The sequence below is a fragment of the Vipera berus genome (genome assembly GCF_964194415.1).
Source record: "Vipera berus genome assembly, chromosome: 2".
Lineage (NCBI taxonomy): Eukaryota > Metazoa > Chordata > Lepidosauria > Squamata > Viperidae > Vipera > Vipera berus.
Window position 1 is genome coordinate 51,982,236 of NC_138203.1, and position 21,697 is coordinate 52,003,932.

General features: G+C 39.7%; 1 protein-coding gene across 1 annotated transcript in view; it reads right to left on the bottom strand.

Annotated features, from left to right (window-relative positions):
- SEMA6A (semaphorin 6A) overlaps window positions 1-17,474 on the bottom strand; it is a 167,253-nt gene extending 149,779 nt beyond the window's left edge. The window contains exon 1 of the mRNA XM_081321924.1: window positions 17,312-17,474. The gene's annotated coding sequence lies outside the window, so the exon portion shown is untranslated. The remainder of the gene's footprint in view (window positions 1-17,311) is intronic.
- Window positions 17,475-21,697: the final 4,223 nt, after the last annotated feature.

The following is a 21,697-nucleotide window of genomic DNA, read 5'->3' on the forward strand; positions in this document are numbered from 1 at the left end:
AATAAAGCTATGCTTTGTTTCAGTGAAGGAGAATTGGGATTTTTCCAGGAACTGTTTAATATCTTAAGAGTAATTTTTACACTCAAGTGTGCCAAGAAAATTGTTATTTAAAGGTTGAACGAGCTTTTCTGTAGTGTTATTTTTAAAAGCATTTGACTATAGTTGAATTTAATTTTCAGACTTTAATGAGAATAAAAAAACAGAGATTGAATTGTACAAGTTCTATATTAGCATTAATGTTATTGTTAAAAGGGAAAAAATTACTTTGCACACCTCAAAATGCATAACCAAATATTCTGCTCAAAAAGTTGTAAAAGGTTTTCTTTTTTAGATATAAACATCATAAGAATGCCTTTCAAAAATAATGCGATTTCAAAAATACTATATGCACATTTTTTTAAAATTTCAACTTTATTCTTAAGCATATAACTTGTAAAAGAAGTTGCAATGAAACCAGTTATCACAAGAGGGCAGCTGGGAGAAAGAAAAATAGATTTCCCCCCTTGTCTTAAATCCTGGATTTTCAATGTCATACCATATAATTAGATAAACATTATCCAGATGGTTGTTTCCTTGGCACTTTTATTACACAAGTCAACAAAATCCTAAATTAAATTTCAGCAGGAAAAAGGCATGCAATAAGATTGGACACTTGCATTTTAAAATCTAAAGCAGAAAAAAACCTACATTACAAATACATTCTTGATTTTAATTCACTATTACCTCAAGCCACTTCAGAATTGTTATGAACTTAGAAAAATATTGCTGAAAGCATAATACTGACTCCCTATTTCCTTCTTAAATTAATCTTAATTTAATATTGGGATACAGCAAAATCCATTCAAGTCCATTCATGCCAAGAGGAATTTCAAAGAGTATTAGGACTGCGACTTCTATTTCCCTGAGGAAGCAACATAAATAACAGTTCATATATATATATATATTTACTCAGAAGTAGATCTCACTGAATTTAATTAGGCCTACTGCAAAATAATTACTTTTATAAAAGTGAGGGTAAAAGTTGTCCTCCTGGGATGATGTAAAGCAGGGGTCCTCAACCTTGGCAACTTTAAGACTTGTGGACTTCAACTTCCAGAATTCCTCAGCCAGCAAAGCACAAGTCTTCGAGTTGCCAAGGTTGGAGACCCCTGATGTTAAAGCTCCGTCTTTCTTTGACTGCTATTGAAAGGTGCCTTCATATCTGAGGGGGTCTTTACTTTCTGTTAAGGGGTGGGGCCACTTTAGTTATTTTGCATACTCCTCAGCTGGTAAATGTCCTTGGTGAAAACCAATGTTTATCAAATACATTCTCTTTAAAAGTTTTCAACCCTTTCTTTAATGCTATTATCATAATTTATCAAAAGTACCCAGACTGAGATCAAAACATTAAAAAAGCGCTGTTTTTAAAGGCAAATTTGAGAGGGAAGATCTCAGAGAACACAACGGAAGATTCCAGATATAATACCTGAGTAAAACTCTCTTCTTACCAAGTCACAATTTACTGGATTTTCTAAGCACTCTATGCCAAAACCAAACAACCCATATTATGACTTATTTGATATGGAACCTATTAATATAAGAAAGCTTCCTAATATTTGTATGTCCAGCCCTAGTATAAAAATTGTTACTATTACATCAATGGATGAACTTTATGACCTCTCCCATATTTTCCTAAATTTATATTGCATCTCTTGCAAGTTACAGATCATTCATATACCTTTATAGCCATCATATATAATGGTTTAAATCCTTTCAACTGATCTCATAAACACTATAATGTTCATCGTTCTTTCCCTATGAAAGGCACACTAATTTCCAGCACCATGACACATATAAAAAAGCTACTTGGAGATAATTCTTTTTTCTGTCACCAACAATACTTGTGTTAGGTGCTATTTATATTTTTGCAAATGATGTCACCTTCAGCACTTCTCCCACAAGAACAGATAAAAATGTTTTGTAAAATATTTGGCAAATACACTTTTAAACCACTTGCTAAATGTGAAATAATACGGCTTGAGACCAGGAACGCATTTTCATTTATAAAAGGTTTTACTGCTTTAATAAACAAAATCTAAACAAATCCCTTCTTTGACAGAGGTTTATGATTTTTTTTTCATATTTGTCTCTTTCTGATTCACTAAATGTCCCTATCTCCTCTGCTAAATGAATTTATAACCTCCCTTTATATTGGGAAATTATATACTCTAAGCTGGGTAGTATGAAAATATTTTGAGCAAGGCAAAGGAGAAACAGGAAGGATAACATTACTAACCTTTCCTTTTCCTTCCCGGAGTTCTATAGCCAAAGCAAGTAATCCAAAGGTTCTGTGAATAGTCCCAATCTTCAGAATGCACTTGGGTTACTTAATAATGGAAACTGGAAATGCACTTGTTTGTAAAAGAAAAACAACAACAACCTTTTCCAGTTAGAGGAGATAACTTGGCAAAATGTCTTGGTTTTATGTGCCAATCAAGGTGAAAGGTTGGGACGACAACATTACATGTTTCTTCTAAGGAAATAAAAGCAGTGCTGAACTTCTGTTCATTAAAATAAAAAGGAAACACCTTGAAGACAATAAAATTATTGCAAAAGTTTACATAATGGTGTTTTGCTGTTGCTAGAAAAAAAATCATCTTTCAACCTTTACAATGAAAAACACAGACCTGGTATAATTTTAAACTTAGCTTTAGGCAAAAATAGTGATTATGACAGAAATACTGAATTCTCTGCTATAAATTTGCAATTTGACAAATGTAGATTATAGATTGTAGATTCCCTTTCCTGGTGTTTCTTCCTTTCTTGCCAGAGTTATTTAACATACAGAACTATCAAGAGGAACACTTTTTTAGTTGATTCATAAATTGCTTCCCTATAGTAGTTCCATTAATACAATATCACCATGGCAAATTTGAGTTTAGGAACACAATAATATGTAAAGGTTCCCTTTTCCTCTCTAAATGTCATAATAATAGACAAAAAGTGGCTTCAAAAATATTTTACATTACTACTTAGTTAAAATTAAAGCTGTTTCCTCCCTTTGTTCAAATTCATAAAGTGGGAAAAAGTATGATTGTATTTCTATTAAAAATCAGCCTTATCTAGACAATCCTTCTGGAATTATGTTCCAGTCATTTTTCTAGAAAAGAGAGCCATAAATACTAAATCAAATTTATTGAGTTTATTTCTCATTTACACAGTTGAATGAATCTAAAGTGCAAAGGTTTATTACTTGTAAGTAGTAAATATTTAATTTATTCTTTTCACTACTGTTAGATGAATGCAAGCAGTGTTTTGAATGGTTTTAATATAATGGTTTTAATGTAATGAACTACTTAATTTATTAAGAAAAAATATTTCTCAAATTATAAATAAACTTCATGATATTGTATCTGTTACAGTTACACTTAAATGCAGAGATGATACATATTCTCAAAATAAGCCGATGAGTACTAGGGCATTCCACCATGCTCAAACTTTACCAGCATTTTATTACTCATTTACTTAGATTGCTCAGAGAGCTCCCTTCACGCACACATCCAAAAAACTTCCCACACAATTTTTAATGTAGAAAACAAGCACAGAATCAGAAATTGTTCAGTACATTTTAAAGAGATAGTTGCCTTGTTTTTAATACATGAATAAGAGCCTATTTAAATTAAGTCAAAACAACAATTTTTGAATAACTGCCCTACAGAAAGCAATTTTCAGCCTGTGATATAACTTTAACTTATTACTATTTGGCCTTTGAAGCAAACTAGCCCCTGAGAATACTGTAAAGGTATCAAGACATATGGTATGCATATACTTTTCAGAATTGAGCATCTAACAACTGCTTTTATTAACAAATGTGTGCTCAAGAGAAATTGTTCCCTAAAGCTGAGGTCCCCAACCTTTTGGGCACCAGGGACTGGTTCTATGGAGAGAGGTTTTTCCACGGAGTGGAGGGTGGTTTTGTGTGCTACCTGCATCCCACGGATGGAGCTTTGCTTGTTTGTGTGGACCGGTTGCTGCCATGCCGCAGCCCGATACTAGTCCATAGACCAGGGGTTGGGGACCCCTGTCTTGCAGGCAAAAATATTTATTCGATCTAAACCTCTTATGAAGGTAAACAGTGCCTAAGTTCTGGAAACAGAAAAACTTGTTAAACTTGTTAAGACTGTTTTTCACACTTACAACTATTGCAGCATCCCCTTGCTCACATGATCAAAATTCAGATGGTTGGCAACTGGTATTTATAATAGTTGCTATGTCCCAGAATCATGTGACCACCTTTTGCGATCTTCTGAGAAGCAAAGTCAATGGGGAAGACAGCGACACTTAACAACCATGTTACTACCTTAACAACTGCAGTGATTCACTTAACCACTCTGACAAGAAAAGTCATAAATGGGGCAAAACTGCCTGTATAGCCTGAGATACTTATGTTTCAGAGACAGAATGTCTTATTTTGATCATTCTCTCATATGCTGCTTCAAGTTTCAACTCTATACAAAATGAGAAGCAAGCTTTTACAATAATTGATAAAAGCTGTGCAATAAATTCCCTGCTCTAAGATCTACAATTAATTTATAATTGCATTTTTGAGGCACTACAGAATCTTATCTTTCATTTGTTTTAGGATTGGACTAGCTATTTGTTTGATACTGTTTAGACCAGTGGTCCCCAACCTCCAGTCCGTGGTCCAGTACTGGGCAACGGCATGCCAGCAACCAATGCGCACAAACAAGCAAAGCCCCATCCGTGGAATGCAGGCCACACACAAAACCACACAGTGTCCGGTCCACGGAAAAACTTTTCTCCACGGAACTGGTCCCTGGTTCCTAATGGGTTGGGGACCTCTGGTTTAGACTATTTGTTCAGGTACAGATTACCGTAGATTTGCTATTTTCAACTTGATATGGGCCCTTTGGTTTTAATAAATAAAAATGTTTAATCTTTTTCAGACTTTCAGTAATTACAAATGTGAATGGGAGTTTCCCATAGCACAATGTGGTTGTATTCATGCAAAGTTACAGTATAACTATTTGTCAGATTTTGATCTTTTGGATAATATAGTTAGATGCAAACCTATTCATACCTTCATCTCAACTGAGGGGAAAGCAAATCCTTTACTTTGCACCAGAGAAAACTATATACAGCTTTCAAACAATATTACAATTCACACAGAGTTCATACAGTTTTATGATTCAATCTTGTGCACAGCTGATACATACCGATTTTATTAAATTAACTGGGGTAACTTCAGATTAGGCATTAAATGAACTGTGCAGAATTTCAGATTAAAACATAAAGAGGTGCTTTGGAGCACACAGAGATGCCTATATTAAGGAATTAACTGAATTTTTTTAAAGCAGCTACATCTTTTTTTGGCATTGTAAATCTGCTTATGCAATTGCAGTTTACTCAGTTGCTTATAGGTATTAAATACATGCTCCTGCACATCCTGAAGCAGCTTTCCACATTCTCATCTGAAATTCTGAACAGCTTTAGCATATAGGAATGCAACTTTAATATTTGTTATGCAGAAAAAAAAGAAAATGAGGCCTACTTATAATAGCCAGTCAAAATTTTGTTTGCAAAATTTCCATGTGTTAAAACTTATAATGGCTCCAAGAACATAAAAAAGTAAAAGTCCAACTCTAACAACATTAGAGAAATGCAAGTGAACACTTCCCTGACCTGCTGTTTCTTTCTTCATAGCTAGTCTCTCCCATATAATTTTCAACCAAACAAAATCACCTCTATTACTGAAATTCAGTGAGGAAAAATGAACTCACAAGGAGAATTGGTATAAGAAAGTAGTAAGTATAATTATGCATCCTTCAAGCATTCATCCCCTTTTGTGTCAAACAGGATGCCATCAAGTACTTTGAACTACCTTGGACTACATGGTGGTTATGGATGGCTCACCATATATTGTTGGATGGCAGTCACTTTCCCTCATTATTGGCTATGTTGTCAAGCTGTGATAGGAATTGGAGTTCATCAGGATCAGACATGACAGCATATTTTGCCAACCCTGCTGGGCATGAATGCTATTCTTCAAAGTGCAGTCCCAAGATCTATAGCACAACCCCTAGTACTTAACCTTATATACCGCTTCATAGTGCTTTACAACCCTCTCTACATGGTTTACAGAGTCAGCGTATTGACCCCAATAATCTGACCTTGGAAGGATGGAAAGCTGAGTTAACTTTGAACTGGTCAGAATCGAACTGCTGGCGCTCAGCAGAATTAGCCTGCAATACTGTCTTCTACACTGCACCACCCTGCCACTTTAATATTGTTAATCAGCATTTCTTTCAAAATAAATGAAATTTTAGAAAAAGGATTTAAACTAAATCAAGAATTCTTAATTATTTTAAAAGGTGCAAGAATTACTATCTTTGGATTATCTCTCCAGATCGCTCTTCCTATATCTAAAACACCATTTGCTTTACAAGACCGTGTCAAAGCTTCAGGTAGCTTACAAACTGGAAATGAATGTGCAGAAAGTATGAAAAGATGGATGGACCAAAGGATGTTTCCAATTAATGTAATATCTTGAGGTGTCAGAAGTTCAGTTTTCTTTCAACTTTGACAAATGAAACAGCCACAGATGCCAGCCAAATGTTCCTTTTCTGTGGGAAAATAGTTCAAGTGAGCTTAAAATTTGCCGTATCAAATAATGATGCCCTATCATGATAAATAGGCATAAAACCTTCTGAAATAAATTATTGAGCTCACCTGGCAAGCCCAAGTTTATGCAAATATTCATTAACACTCTCGATTTGATTTAAGGGGGGAAAAATGTCTTTCCTCTTCTTGCAGTCCAGGAAAGCAACCATTACTCTCTGAACTGATAAGAAGCAGATCCTGAAATAAATATCAGCTGGCTGTGCACATAACAAGGTCCAGAGAGACATATCCAGAAGTTGCCTCTTTTAATCCAATGCTGAATTATGTTAGAATACGTTTTCTGTGCTTTCAGAGCCACACAACAGCCAGAACTGCAAGGCATGCAAGTCTCGGTATCTCTTCAGCCTTTCCCAAGGCACCCCAACACTATCAGAGGCACTGAAACTATGGCAACTGAATAAGAAAACAGCTTCCATGATTAATAGATGAAGAGGCCAAGGACAGTGTCAAGCCAAACTATAATTTAAGAAAGCCAGAGGAATCAGCATAGATTTCTGTCAAACTGGCATTAAGCAGATGATTTTGAAAGCTATCAATAAAAAAATGACTATTTGCAGATACATGATTAAGTTGTAAGAAATTATGTGCTACCTTATTTCTATCTTCCTTAGAAGGTGCCTCCTGTGCAAACGTTTCAAAAGGCATAATCAAGACTCAAGCAGTGAAGAGATACAGAGTTTTGTGAAAGGTGGTATTTGGAGGAGAAAATTGAGATTTCTGGTGTCAAGGTATAACCTTTAATTATTTTATTACAAAGACAAAAACAATATTTTCCCTTACAGTAGCTGCAAAACAGTGTTCGTTTTAATTGCTGGAAAGTTTTATGTCATGCCCACCAGCAACCATGGATTATGTATAGAACAAATCCTGTTTTTTAAAGGACATAATCAATACGATAATCACAATTTCACCCTATATTATCCTTGACCCAGATTGGCTGAATCCCTGCAATAAAAATACCAGGCTTTTTTTAAATCCTGTTTCCCTTGAAGTATTTGGTTTCCGCTGAAGGCAGCCAAAATCAAAATCTATAGCATGGTTTTCCAATCTTTTGGCCTGCCTGGACGCACTGAATGAAGAGGAATTGTCTTGGGCCACATATAAAACATATGATATATTTAATGTATATAAATCACGTAGTAATGTTCAATGTTTATGAACTTATGGAATGGCATTACTACCTGTCCAAGGCTGTGGGTTGGACACACCTAATCTAAAGGGTGATGGTTGCACATAGATACAAAGATAAACTCCTTAAAAGAAGGCTGGATGAGTCTCCAGACTGACATGCATATAGAAATAAAAACACACCTTTCTACATGGTATGGCAGATTCCTTCCTACACAGCTTTTGCTTTGTAGCTATAAAACAGAATTGGGAAGTGAATTCCAAGTCACTGCACCGAAACCCTGTATATAGCAATAAAAAGGAAAAGGTAAAGGATCCCCCGCACATGCGTGCTAGTCGTTTCCAACTCTAGGGGCCGGTGCTCATCTCCATTTCAAAGCCGAAGAGCCAGCGCTTGTAGCGCAGGACGTCTCCGTGGTCATGTGGCCGGCATGACTAGACGCCAAAGGCGCACGGAACGCTGTTACCTTCCCACCGTAGTGGTCCCTATTTTTCTATTTGCATTTTTACATGCTTTCGAACTGCTAGGTTGGCAGAAGCTGGGACGAGTAACAGGCGCTCACTCTGTTACGCGGCACTCAGGATATAGCAATAGTTACTATTAAAAATAATCTTAAAAGAAAAGGTCAGTAATGAATTCAGTGAGTTACCATATGTCTCTTCTCTTGAGATTCAGCAACTGTCAGTTCTGTTTATAGCTGGCTTATTATTTTCCATTTCTTTTTCAGTATGCACACAGTTAGTTTTGGATTTTGTTTTAAATAGACCATGGGTTGAGGGCTGGGGAAGTATTCAGTATACCAAATAAATACCTACTGGGGGTGATAACGCTCCATGTGAAATTGTTTCAAGAGTTCAACAAAATTAAATTGTGCCATTTCCCAGCAAACTGATATGTTATGGGTCTGTCAAGAAGAGTTCAAAAGTACTTAAGATACTTCCAGTTAAAATTTAGCTTGAGTTAGATTTAAAATACGAAAACCGACTATTGAGAAATTTCATTTCTGATTATTTTTACATGTATTTGCTAATTAATACATAATGTCTCCATGTTCACATACTTAATTATATATATATCTATATTAACTTGCTTCCAATCCTGCTATGGTTCTTAATTTAACATTAGTAGCTTTTATGCTCCATGCCAAATTTCTAGATTGTATATACGTGCAAGCATGTACTACTATTCTCTGACAATCTGAATATCTCGAAGGTTTTATTTTCAGTTTTTCATAGCAAGTTTCAGAAGCCCAGGATAACAATGGACGTCCTGACATTATCTGAGTTGTAACTGCCTCTGTTAAGAGCTCCCCAAATGCTTTTTCATTAAATATGAGCACTACACAATATCTGGTATGCAGTTATTAGTAAAAAAAATAAGCCAGTGTTTTAATTTAGTGAAGCTGTTACAATGCTACCCCAAAGGTGGGGTTTAAATAATTATTTAATAATTATTAATTATTAAGAAAAATATTTTACAATTATTTTGTATATAATTCAGCAGAGACATCTTGCTCTCTAAGGTACTAACTGTACTATACATTCCACTAAGACTCTATTAATAAATACACTAAACTAGTTCAATAACCCAATGGAAAATTACAGTCATCTGGAATGAATGAATTAAAAAAGTTAATCAATTTTTTAAACTGAGGATTCCACAAATCTGCCTCTGTTTTTCCATACTGGGATTATTAGACTTGCAGTATTGGAAACCCACCAAGAAAACTGAGATATTAATTCATCATTTGAGACTAAATTCCTGATCATATGATTAAGAACTGCTGACCTTTCTTCCAGCACAATTTGACAAAGTTCTTGGATTTAAGCCAATTGAGCATCAGTGAAATTGACGGTATAATTATTCAGCTTAAATCCAGTTAGTTTATTGGATTACTTCATGAAGAGTAAGATAAGCAACCAATTAGATAAATTCAGTTATATAAACAATGTTACTGGCATCAAATAATCAAAATTTGAGATATTTGTTCAAAGCCAATTTCTAAAAAAAAAGAAACCAAGCCTTTATCATGAAAAATTTTCAGATTGACAAAGCAATGCATGGATGGCTTTTTGTCTTCATTGTTGACACAAAGATGCACTAAAATCATGTACTGTGAGGGCATATTATCAAGCAAAAGAAATTTCACACAGTTGAGGTTAATGCCAAAAATAGTCAAAAATAATCTTTAAAGTTCATACTACCATAATGAATGCATGGTTGCTCTAAAACAGACATGTCAAACTTGTGATGTCACATGACATTGCGTGACATATTGGAGCTTTTTCTCCATTGTCAGCAAAGGGGTGGGCGCGGTTTCCTGATGATGCGTCCAGCCTGTGGGCCAGCAGTTTGATACCCCTGCTCTAAAAGCTCACCAAATTCATTTAAACTTGGTGCTAATCACTTAGGGAAATTACTCAACCCTATAAAACTGTTCATTTTGCAAAGTGTCATATAGATCACAAGTCATACAGATAATTAGTAAGGATTTGTTGAATTTAGGCTTCATAGGTAGAGGTGAAAAATTAGCTAAAGAGTAGCCAAGTCAGTCTTGAACACAAAATGTGGTAACTCTTAAGAACAGTGAAACAGGATTATAGGTTAGAATCCAGAAGGCTACAGGTTCTAGTGCAGACATGTCAAACACAAGGCCCGGGGGCCGGATCCGGCCTGCAAAGTGGTTTCATGCAGCCTGCGAAGCCATCCTGGAAACAGTGAGGGAACGGCCCCCACTGCCTTGGCCCTGGCCCAAAGACCCTCCTCCTGCCAGAGACCCTCAGATCTGTCCCACTCCTGCCCAGGCCCCCATAGGCACCCTTGATGCGAACGATGTAGAGCTGGCCATGCCCACCCAGTAGGCCATACGCACTCAAGCCACGCCCACCCAGTAGGCCACGCCCACCCCGACCATACCCCCCCCCAGGGCAACTGCAATGCTGATGCGGCCCTCAATGAAATTGAGTTTGACACCTCTGTTCTAGTGTTACAAATCTGATTCCTGTTGCTAATAATCATGTTGCAACCATAGGCTAAAACAGCAGCTGCCAACCCACAGGCAGCTGTATCTTTGTCAGGTGAATTGATCGCAGCATATCTCTTACCTATCTTTGCTTTGAAATCTAATTAGTTAATTACTGAAAGCATTTCACGACCCGCTAATTAAAGACATTGCAGAAGAATGACTAGCTTCTAACTTGTTCTGCTGCTACAGAAAAAAATGTTGGCAAAGACGAAAATCAAGAGACAGATTAACAACTGAGGAGGTGACCAATGTCCTACACTTTCTATTCTGTTAGGGTTTTTCTCTCTCTTACAGGCTGACCTACATGTTAAACATACTCTAGGAAATAGTCTTTGTTTTGAGATATGCTGGATAGTGCTATGAAACAGTTTGCAGTCACAGTCAGTACAATATTCCATATTCTGAAAAGATTATCAATATTCTAAATTACTTAAATTTGGGGGAGCTTAGTTTCTATAAAGTAGAAGTAGATAACAAGGCAGTAACTATGTTCTGAGATACATGCTAATTTATAGTCCAAAGAAACGGCCTGCATCTTTATTAAGACAATTTTAATGCTTTCACTCTAAATACTAAGCCATAATTTGTTGAACAAGCTACTACATCAGGTTCATGCATACCATAAAAAGTCATAATGAATAATTTACATATCACGCTAAACTGAAAATATATTATGGCTTACTGTAATGTGTGAAGCAAGGATTCCAGACATCCCTTAACGGTTCACAGTAGCATACTTCTTAAATATTAGATCAAAGTCAGAGAATCCAGTTATCCTTGTGTTTCCTCCAGGACATGACTCCCTCATGGCCATGTCACTGTTCTAAGCAGGTAAGAGATGCTGGGGAAAACCAAGAGTTTCCTATTCCTGCTCTAAACCTTGAGTTTTGTGAACTATGTTTTATTTCATGCATACGATCTCACTGATTTTCAATGTAGCCATTCTCCTACTCACAGGATTGTTCAATCTCACATGTTTTAGCCTTTGAAAGATTAAACCCGTCACTTACTATCTGTCTTGAAGATAATGCATTACTTTTGAAATGCATTACTTTTGATTTGAATGCATCTTCTGTTTCTGTCCATATTAATTTCTCAAGAATTTAGAATGATACATTTGAAATTCCAATATTATACTAAACTTATCCTTTAACTTTTCAGACTAAGTAGTACTTGTTTACGGAATTTACGTGTGACATAATAGTATATTTTTGTCAGTAGGCAGGATGTAATATATGTATTAGGGGAGTTCAAATGAATTTCTTTTATATCCTCCGGTGTAGGAAACCATGTGATTGCCTTCCTGTTGCATTTATGTAAGATTCTTCCTATTCTTGCTGAAGTAACAGCTTTCTCCCTTCCTTTCCCAAAGAACTTTACAACTGCCCACTTCCTTTTAATGAACAGAGTTTTCTTTTGAATTTATCACAGGCCATTAATTTGACTTTTTTTTTTAAAAAAAATCAATTAAAGCAGGTCCTTGCCTTTAACTCCTGCTGCTTTTTTCCCCTTCAGAATTCAACAGGCATAACTTCAACTATTCTAATTATATATCCTGTGTGAAATATACCCTCTATTTCTGTTAGTATTAAAACAGCTGGAGATTTTTGGTAGACCTGTTCTTTATTCCTCTGTTGCCAGTTATTCCCCACTCAGGAACAGTGGATTAGAACATAAAGTACATCTCTTTAATCATTAGGAAAAAAAATAAACATTTTTTTTATCATGGAAAGCATGAGCAACATATGTGGACATTAGGTTCTTTTTACACATGGTTCAGATCTTCTTTGATTTGTTGCATAAAACAATGGAACCAACTATCTTCTATTATATTTCCTTCCCCGCCCTTCATATTTTAGTTTTTACTGGCAGGATGTTCTTTCCTCAATAGCCTATATGTGTTAAGCTATTTTGGAAGAGTTTCAAAAATAAAAAAACAGTAAGGAACAATGGTCTTTATGTTACTTTTTTAATCCTTACCCAGAAGACCATGAATTTTGATTTGAAGCTTTCCTAGGAGCAAAGAATTGTAAAGAATTGTAGATTCATACTTTCCTGGTTCATTGTCAGATTGTGGTAACCAGAAGGATTCTTTTCTACCGAAAGCTATAAATGTAGGAAAAGACAAATAATAACAACATAAAAGGATGCTAGCTGGAGAGAGAATGTTGCCATTTTAATTTTAGGTCAATATTTAATCTTGGTTCTGAAATACTTGGCATAATTCCTTCTGTTTAACAGAAATTACATAGTACTTGTGGTTACTTTCAAGATATGTTTATAATTTATAAATTTATAATTACCTAAAGTCCATTTTTCTCTTACAATGTTGTGCATAACCAAATATTGATCCCTGCTAACAATTTTTAAACTGATGATTAATTTGGCATAGATCTGGATCTTTTCAAATACAATTATATGTATCCACTCATTTTTCCTAGTAAAAAAAGATGGACTGATTTGTAAAATCATGAATACATGTGAGAAACACCACCAAACCCACAACTTAATTACTTAATCCTATAGATTTTCACTTCTTTTGAATGAAACTTTTCCAAAACAATATTCTGTTCAAAACAAGGAACTCTACAAACATATTTTCCTATGTAAGAAGCCCAAACTTTTCAGTAAAACTTTCTGCTAATGCACTTCTTAGATCTGAAATCCACACCCTTCCCTGTATTTGGGTTACACCGAATGATCCAGTAGCCATTCTTAATCCCACTCTGCTCATCCCAAGGGCATCCCCCCTCCCCAATGCCCAAGTTCCTTTCCGTTTCTCCAAAAGACCAGCAAACAGGGGAAACAATTCATGCGGAGATTGAAACCTCCCACTTTCACTCATGCAAAATCACAGAAGGGTCATTTAATACACAAAACTTTCAATTAAAAACTGTTCATGCTGACATCACACACAAACACAACCTAAATTCTTCCCAACAGCACCATCTTCTGCCCTCAGCATCAATTTTGTCTCCTACTGGCTTAAGATAGTTGCTGGTATGATGGGCAGCTTTCTTTGAAAGAATCTAGGTAGCTTTGGGGGGGGGGGGGAAGTGAAGGCAGTTAGAATTGCACTTTCCAGAGTGCATTGGTGACTTGCTTCCATTTATCCTTTCTTCCTTAAGACTTTTGGTGCAGCCTAGTCCTTTATTAAGGAGGGGAATCACAACTCTGCCCCCAATTCCTTAGTGTATTCTGTTCTCTTGTGGGATTCAATGGAGAAGGAACCTATACACAGATGCACAGAAAAGCTTTTTGTTTTGTTTTGTTTTCTGTTCTGGGTTTCCTGTTCACTGGTGTCCAATGATCGGTTTGACCAATTGTTCCAGGGGTCATGGAAAGTCACTCTGCATATGCTTAAAGACACACCTATTATTATTATTATTATTATTATTATTATTATTATTATTATTATTATTATTATTATTATTATTATTATTATTATTTATTATTATTATTATTATTATTATTATTATTATTATTATTATTATTATTATTATTATTTAATGATGTTCCAAAAATCAATCCAGTGACTGAGTAGAGGCTGTTTCTTGTATCCCTGATAAACTTCTATTTCTGTTAAACCAATCTTAAAGTAGCTGAATGCAAGGTGCATTTATACATATACACGCAGATATATATATACACACACAGGGGCCCCTCCCTCTCTGCCTTTAGATCAGCCTGCTCCGTCTACTGAATATTCACACAAACTAAACAAGGACATTCCTTTCCCAGAGGCCCACTTTGCAATTGTTGCTTTCTCCGGCATCGCCTCCTCGACTTCTTTCTTACAACTGTGCCCTTTCCCCAACCCCATTCATTACCTGAGCACCGAAATATCTCTTCGATGCTCCTCGTTTCCATTCTTTGTCCAATGCAAGGAGCTCCTAATCACCTCCAACCACACCTCCTTCCACTGTTCGCCTCTCCCTCCTCCTAAGTTACCCTGCCCACGCAGAGGGATCCTGGAGCCGTTGAGCCGCCCAAATAACTCTTCTGCCTCCAGACCCACAGCTGCGAAGCCCCCGGCTATGGGACTTCGGGTGGGCAGGTGGGGGTGGGGTGGGGTGGACGGCGGCGGTATGGAGATGCGAACGAAACGTGAGCCCCGCCTCACACCAGTCTACACTTCCGAAGGCAGGAAGTAAGCCAACATGTGGCCCAATAACCCAATTAACTCTCCCTTCAGCGGAGTTCGCGGAGCGCGTGCGTCTGCGCGTGTGGCAACAGGAGCCCAGCCGGGCGACCCCCCTTTTGCCCCAGCCACAGAAGCTGAGGGAAAGGAAAGGTGGCGGCAAGAGCCTTGCGCTGCGCGAGAGCTGACAGGCGCTGAGGAACTGCCAGACATTCCCTTCCCTTGACACATCCAACTAATAACCCACTTCCATTCCCTTTTGCCTCAGATTAGCCCCTCAGGTCTCCCGAGCGAAGTGGAGTGACAGCCCCTCGCACGCACCCACTCGCCCCCTCCCCACCACCACCACGCTCCTCGAGAAACTGGGTAGAGTAGCTCCGAGCTTGCGCCAAGCCCAGGCTCCTGCTTTTGCAAACAAAGCCAGAAGCGGGCGGCGGCGCCAGTCGACACCAGCACCCCAGAGACCAGGGTGGGCACTAAAGAGAGGGGGTCAAAGAAGGCTGCGAGGCGTTGGCTCGGAGGAGAAGAGAGGGCGCCCGAGCCCCAAGTTCCCCGCCTTCAGGAAAAGCAAGCCAACCTGCCCCGCAGCCGCCTTCGCCTGCCACATTGTCTCGGAGACAAAAGACTCCACGCCCAGCTAAGCCCCCCAAGGAAGCCTCGTGTCAAGGGATGGGCAGCGCCGGGCAGAAACGCGACAGCGGCGCTCCCCATCCGGAGCGCATTGTGCGCGCTCGCCGCTGCTTCCGCGGAGCAGCCTACTACCCTCTCCGCAGCGCCCGGCGGGACAAAGTGGCCCCAAGCTGCAAAAATAGAGGGACTTCGGCGGGAGAAAGGGAGAACGAACCCCGAGCAATTCCGCAGCGCTGAGGGCTCGGGCAAAGAAGAGCGTGGCAACCATTCTTTCCCTCCATCCCACCGGCAAACATAAGTCTTAAAAAGGGAGCCCAGCACGAGGGCCGGTGGGAAAAGTGGCCTCGACATGCCTCGCCTTCCTGGAGCCGCCGCCGCCGCCACTTGCTCCTCATTCTGCTGCAGCCTTGCAGAACTTCGCAAAGCTCCTAGCCGCGCAGCCACCCCCCTCCCCGACTCCCGAACAATGCCCCGCATGGATCCTTAGGCGCAGACAAACGGCGTGGAAGAAGAGTGCACGTACCTCGTCGGTGCATGTATTTGGAAGTCTTAAGAAGACTAGCTGATGGAGCGTCCCATTTAGTAATCCAGTTAAGGGGATCGCTCAGCGAAACTCGATCCACTCTCGCCTTTGCAATCCTTTGTCATTATTACGTGGGGGGGAGCTTCTTGGGGAAACGGAGAGGGGGAGAGAAGCTTAGCACCCGAACTAGTTTGGGGAAGGCAAACGCGATGTGTTCATCTCTACTGGAGGGGGGGGAGGGTAGGTGTGGGGAGAAAATACAGGCTCTTCGATTACTCCTCGTCCAAATGCCACTCTGATTTCCACTCCAGTAAGTCCCTTTCCGACGGATCTGGGAAGTCCTTTCGTTGTCTTATTCTGCCCTTCCCAAAAGTGCTCCTGGCTGGCGAAATTGCTTTGTGGAAACTCCTCCAAGGGAAGTAGCCTCGCTCGTGCGCCGGCAGGAAAGTGCGCTTTTCCCAAGCTCTCCTGGTCATTGAAATGTGTTTGGGGATGACTTGGGAGCAGCGCCACTCTCTCTCTCTCTGTTTCGATCTCCCCTGCCCTGCCTCTTCTCCCTGCCAGACTCCGTCCCAATACTTTCTGTCACTGGAAAGCAGCTTGGCTGGAGGTGGAGTCAAATCCCGGGCTGGATTCCGTGGAAACGGACCGGGCCAATAATTATTTCCACCTACATCCACTTCTGCGCATGAATGAGTGTATGCCGATTGGGCGACAGAGTGGGTTAGCTGTGGTGCGTGGGTGGGAGGTATGTGTGAGGTGTGGGCACTGTCAGATCTCTTTCAGAATTTGTTCACCCTCCCCACCGCCACCGACAAAACAGAAGCGAAAGAATGATAAATCGGTACCTTTCTCTCCCACGCTTTTGGGATAACTTTAATCGAAGATTTAAAGCTCTGGGTTTTTAGAGAATAGTTTTATTTTAAACAACTGTAAAGAAGAGTTTTGATTTTTTTTTAAAATGGAAATGTTTCCAAACAAGCATACGGTACCGTACCGAAGATTGAAGAAATCATCCGAAAGAACAAAGCGCAAGAGGCACGCGTAGAATTAAAGCAACGACAATCCCATCTTAATTATTTAAGTTAAATAGAAGACTAACGCCTCTGCAATATTATATACATTAAGCATCCCACGCATGCACATGAACTGGTATTTCCATGCCTGCCAGAGATAACTTACCAATAAGGGCGTGCAAGACTTCACGATATAAAGATCTCTGGAATAATATTTTGGCTGACCATTTCGCATTCACCCCGATCAAGAGCTTTTGAGCTCAGAAGCATCCCTGGGACATCGGTGCGTCCGTGTGCGCGCGCACTATTGAACTACATACAAGATAAATAAAATGCACAGCCATTGTTCTTTAAAAAAATCTATTGACGAGGAAGCAGCACTACTTGTCCTAAAATAATCATAGAAAACTGGTCCATAGCCGTTAAAAATTAACTTTCTTCCCTTATCTGACCGTGCCGTAGTTACTCGACTTTTTTCTTGCTTGTATAAAACTTTTAGCGGCTCAACGCGATAGTTGGGTCAACAAAGGAGTAAAAAACGGAGGTTAACTCAAATGTGTTTGTGAAGGAGTTTGCAGAGGGAAAAGCCGTCGAAAAAGGTCTATCCGGTCCTGAAGAAATTAAAAAAAAAGGGGGGGGGGCGGGACTGAACTGCCGGGCTTTGCTCCTGCCTAGCGAAGGATCAGCGGACGACAAAACCCCAATTGAAGTCGCTGAAGAAATCGAGAAGCAGTAAGGGAGACCAAAGCTTTCAGCAGCAACCTCTTCCCGTCCGGTCACGCGCACTCAAACGCTCAGAGATCATCAGTACGCAGCATACGCGTGTATTTTCATCCTACGTAACCACGAAAGTCCTACCGCCAAGGGAGAGAAATAGTAATTTTGCCTCTTGCAATCCGCCGCTTTTGCCAGAAGGGGACGCTATACCAGTGATGCTTTAATCATTTCGACAAAAGTTTGGCGCCTACAATGACTGGTCCAACTCTTGACCGAAGCCTTAGTGGGAATGCGAATGCGGGTTGCTCTGCTCCCAGGACGTCTCCCCCCCCCCCCCCCAAGGAACAGGATGGGCTCATCACGTAATGAGGAGCCGATGTGCCGGAGCGAGACCGTCTTTTGGCTAAGTTCTCGGTCTCAGCCGATACTCCTGGCGATGTTGACCGACGCGGGGTTAAGCATTGCCCTTGCAGGCAAATGGCAGCGTTTATCGACGTGCCAGCCCTACTGGCCATACGCAGACAGTTGCGTGCGTGGAGAATGCTAATGAAATGCGTCCCGGAATGGCCATCACGTCGCAGTCTTTTCATGGGAATCTCTGCCATATCTGTCTGGACCTTCCCACGCCTTTCTTCCCACTCCACCCCACCCCACCCCCCACCCCATCGTATACCCAAATCGCAGTCTAACAGCTACTGGCTGGGTTAATCCGTCTTTGCCTCGAAGCCAATCAGCCCAGCGAACAGCAGGAACAGCAGCAGCAGTAATAAATTAATCCTTCAGCATCCCAGCCCCTCCCGCCAAGAAAACTGACCGCCTGCCGCTTATCTGAAGCTGCTCCTTCAGAAAGTCATCTGCGCCCCTAGCGGCCAAGGAGGCTCAACGCAAGAGTAAAGATGCCACTTTGCCCCGCTTCCCATTCTTGTTTTTCCTGTTTCCTTCCAACTTACCCCTCACTCCGCGGCTGATTTACATGTTAATTGTGTCTGAGAAAACTTATTTAATTGCCAGAATTAAGCAGAGCAAACGGATTGCTTCACGAGCGGAGCCAAATTAATTCTGGGTTTAGCTCCTTCCCTTAGAGAGAAACGAACAATTAAGCTGTCTTGTTTGCTTTCTATGGCTACATTTGCATGTCAGACGCATTGACTTTTTCAGAGTTAGACGGGTCTCTGTCCCTTCTTGTTCTAATCTGAATCTCACCTTTCTGTCACTGTTCTCAGAGGCCTCCAGTTGAACTGAGGAACCTGCCAAGTTTAAACATACTCCGACAGCCAATTTTAAAATTCAAGTTCTAAATTAAAAACAGAAAATCATTCATGTGTAGCAGCATGCAGTTATGGTCACCAAACTCTAATCCTGTGTTAAAGTGTACTGGTTAGTCTTTACAAGTGGTGAGGCAAACTGAAGAACCGGTTTGGTCTAATCTAACGGCTAAGGCAAGAGGCTAGAAACCCGGAGACTGAATTCTGGTCCATCTTAGGTTTGAATGACTGGATGACTTTAGGTGACTTTGGACCAGTCATTCTCTCTCAGCCCAATCCATCTCCCAGAGTGAGGAAAATAGGAGGAAGGAGTATTTAAGTATGTTTGTTGCTTTGAGTTATTTATGAAAATAATAAAGGTAAGATAAAAAAAATCTTAAAAGTTTGAAGAGTTTCAAGACATATGAATAAGACAATGCAGTGCTCTGTTATTTTCTTTATTTCTTCCAAGAGTGCCTAATGCTATGTATGGTTTGTTCACTCTGTGCAATACATTTAACCTTTCTGTCTGGTTGACATGCGTGCAAGTGCATATCAGCAAATCCTGAGGATGCCAAAATGATATTTGCAAAAAGACCAGGAATTGGAAAGTTATTTAGATGGCTCCTCTTTTGAGGCTGGATGCACTCATTCTCTGTTTGTGGCTTGTAATTTTTTTCATCTTTATGTTGCTTTTTATATTTTTAAATATTTGTTTTGCTTTAAATATACGTATTGTTTTTACTGATTGTTGCATACTGCCCGTAGTCACCTCTTATGATATGGGAGGCTCTATAAATTTGATTAATAAATAAAATCTGCACAATGACATTATGCCAATGGTTTCATTACACAGGTACATAAGTTAGTCCATATAGGGGATGATGTCATCAGGAATGTGTGTGTCAGGTCTACCCCAGCTTGGTCGTTTAGGAAAGAAAGGCCCTCGACTCCATTTGTAGAAAGGTAAACTTTTACTAAAGCCAAGTGGTTGCAGCGTTAGAAAGCCAGATCTAAAGACTCCTGCAGAAGCCCAGGTTGTTTTTCCCCTTGGTCTCTCCGTAGCTGTTACCCTGGTCTTCTCCCTAGTGTTCAATAAAATTCAAATTAGTTGCTTTGGGTAACAGTTCTGAGGATTGGCACCTCTTTGATGGGCCATTCCCATGCCTGTGTCCTTGGATCGCTCAACTGATGTCTTTAGCGGGATCTTGGAGTGGTTTCTATCAATCCCACTCCCTACAGCTCCCCTCTCATGCTTTATAGCAGGATGCCATCAGTGAAGCAAGGCTGAAGCAGTGAGATGGCAGATTTGACAGTGTGATCATTATCCACCCTACCTCCCATGGATGACCACGGCCACCACTCCTTTATCTTTGGCCTCAACCACCTTCTAAGCATGTTATTTGACTTTGGATCGTCCCCACCACACTGTGCAAGAGCACTAAGAGAAATTTGAAACCAATAAATAATCAGGCTACAAATAAAGAAATATGCTGAATCTTTAAAAAGTTTTGGGAGATAAATTGTTCATTCATATTAACCGGATGCAGCAGCATGGTCTAAAACAAACAAGCAAGCAAAAACTTTCCACCTTTCACAATTTTATCTTCAGTGTAATCTTGTGAAACAGGTTAGTCAAAGGGAGATAACCTGGAGGAAGATCAAGTGTCAGTATTGCATGCAAATTTGAAAACTCTGTATTTATTGCTTTATATATAGAATTTAAAAAGGATGCGGTGGCTCAGTGGGTTAGGACGCTGAGCTTGTTGATCAGAAGGTCGGCAGTTTGGTGGGTTGAATCCCGAGTGCCGCGTAACAGAGTGAGCGCCTGTTACTCGTCCCAGCTTCTGCCAACCTAGCAGTTCGAAAGCACATAAAAATACAAGTAGAAAAATAGGGACCACTATGGTGGGAAGGTAACAGCATTCCGTGCACCTTTGGTGTCTAGTCATGCCGGCCACATGACCACGGAGATGTCCTCGGACAAGCGCTGCCTCTTCGGCTTTGAAACGGAGATGAGCACCGGCCCCTAGAGTCGGAAACGACTAGCACGTATGTGCAGGGGAACCTTTACCTTTAATACAGAATTTATTTTTTTATTATCTCACAGTTCTGTTAGATGATGTATTGTATTCTTATTAATAAAGCAATAGAATAATAATGTAGTATGACATATACGCTAGTATTAATTAATAAAATGATTCTGGTGCTTGTGATTCCAGGCTGATCCATACCAAAATCAGTGGTAATGTAAATAAGTCAGTAAAAAATTCTAATAGGTTTAAAAGAACAAACCAGTAATAACCAATGCAGCTTAATTCACCTGAAGCTGCATGAGAAAGTTACTTGGAAAGTTACTTCCACATCTAAGAACAGCACAGAATTTTCCCTTTTAGACTTTTTGTGTAAAACAGAAAAGTTTTACTTATGATTTATGTCTTTGCTGATTGGACAGGTTAGATCAGAGAAAGAAAAGAGCTGTGTTGTAATCATAGCAAGAGTAAGAGATGAATTTGTAACTACATAACTGCTATAACCCCTTCATGGATTACTGCCTTGTCGTGGCGAAGGGGCTTGCATAATTCAATGAA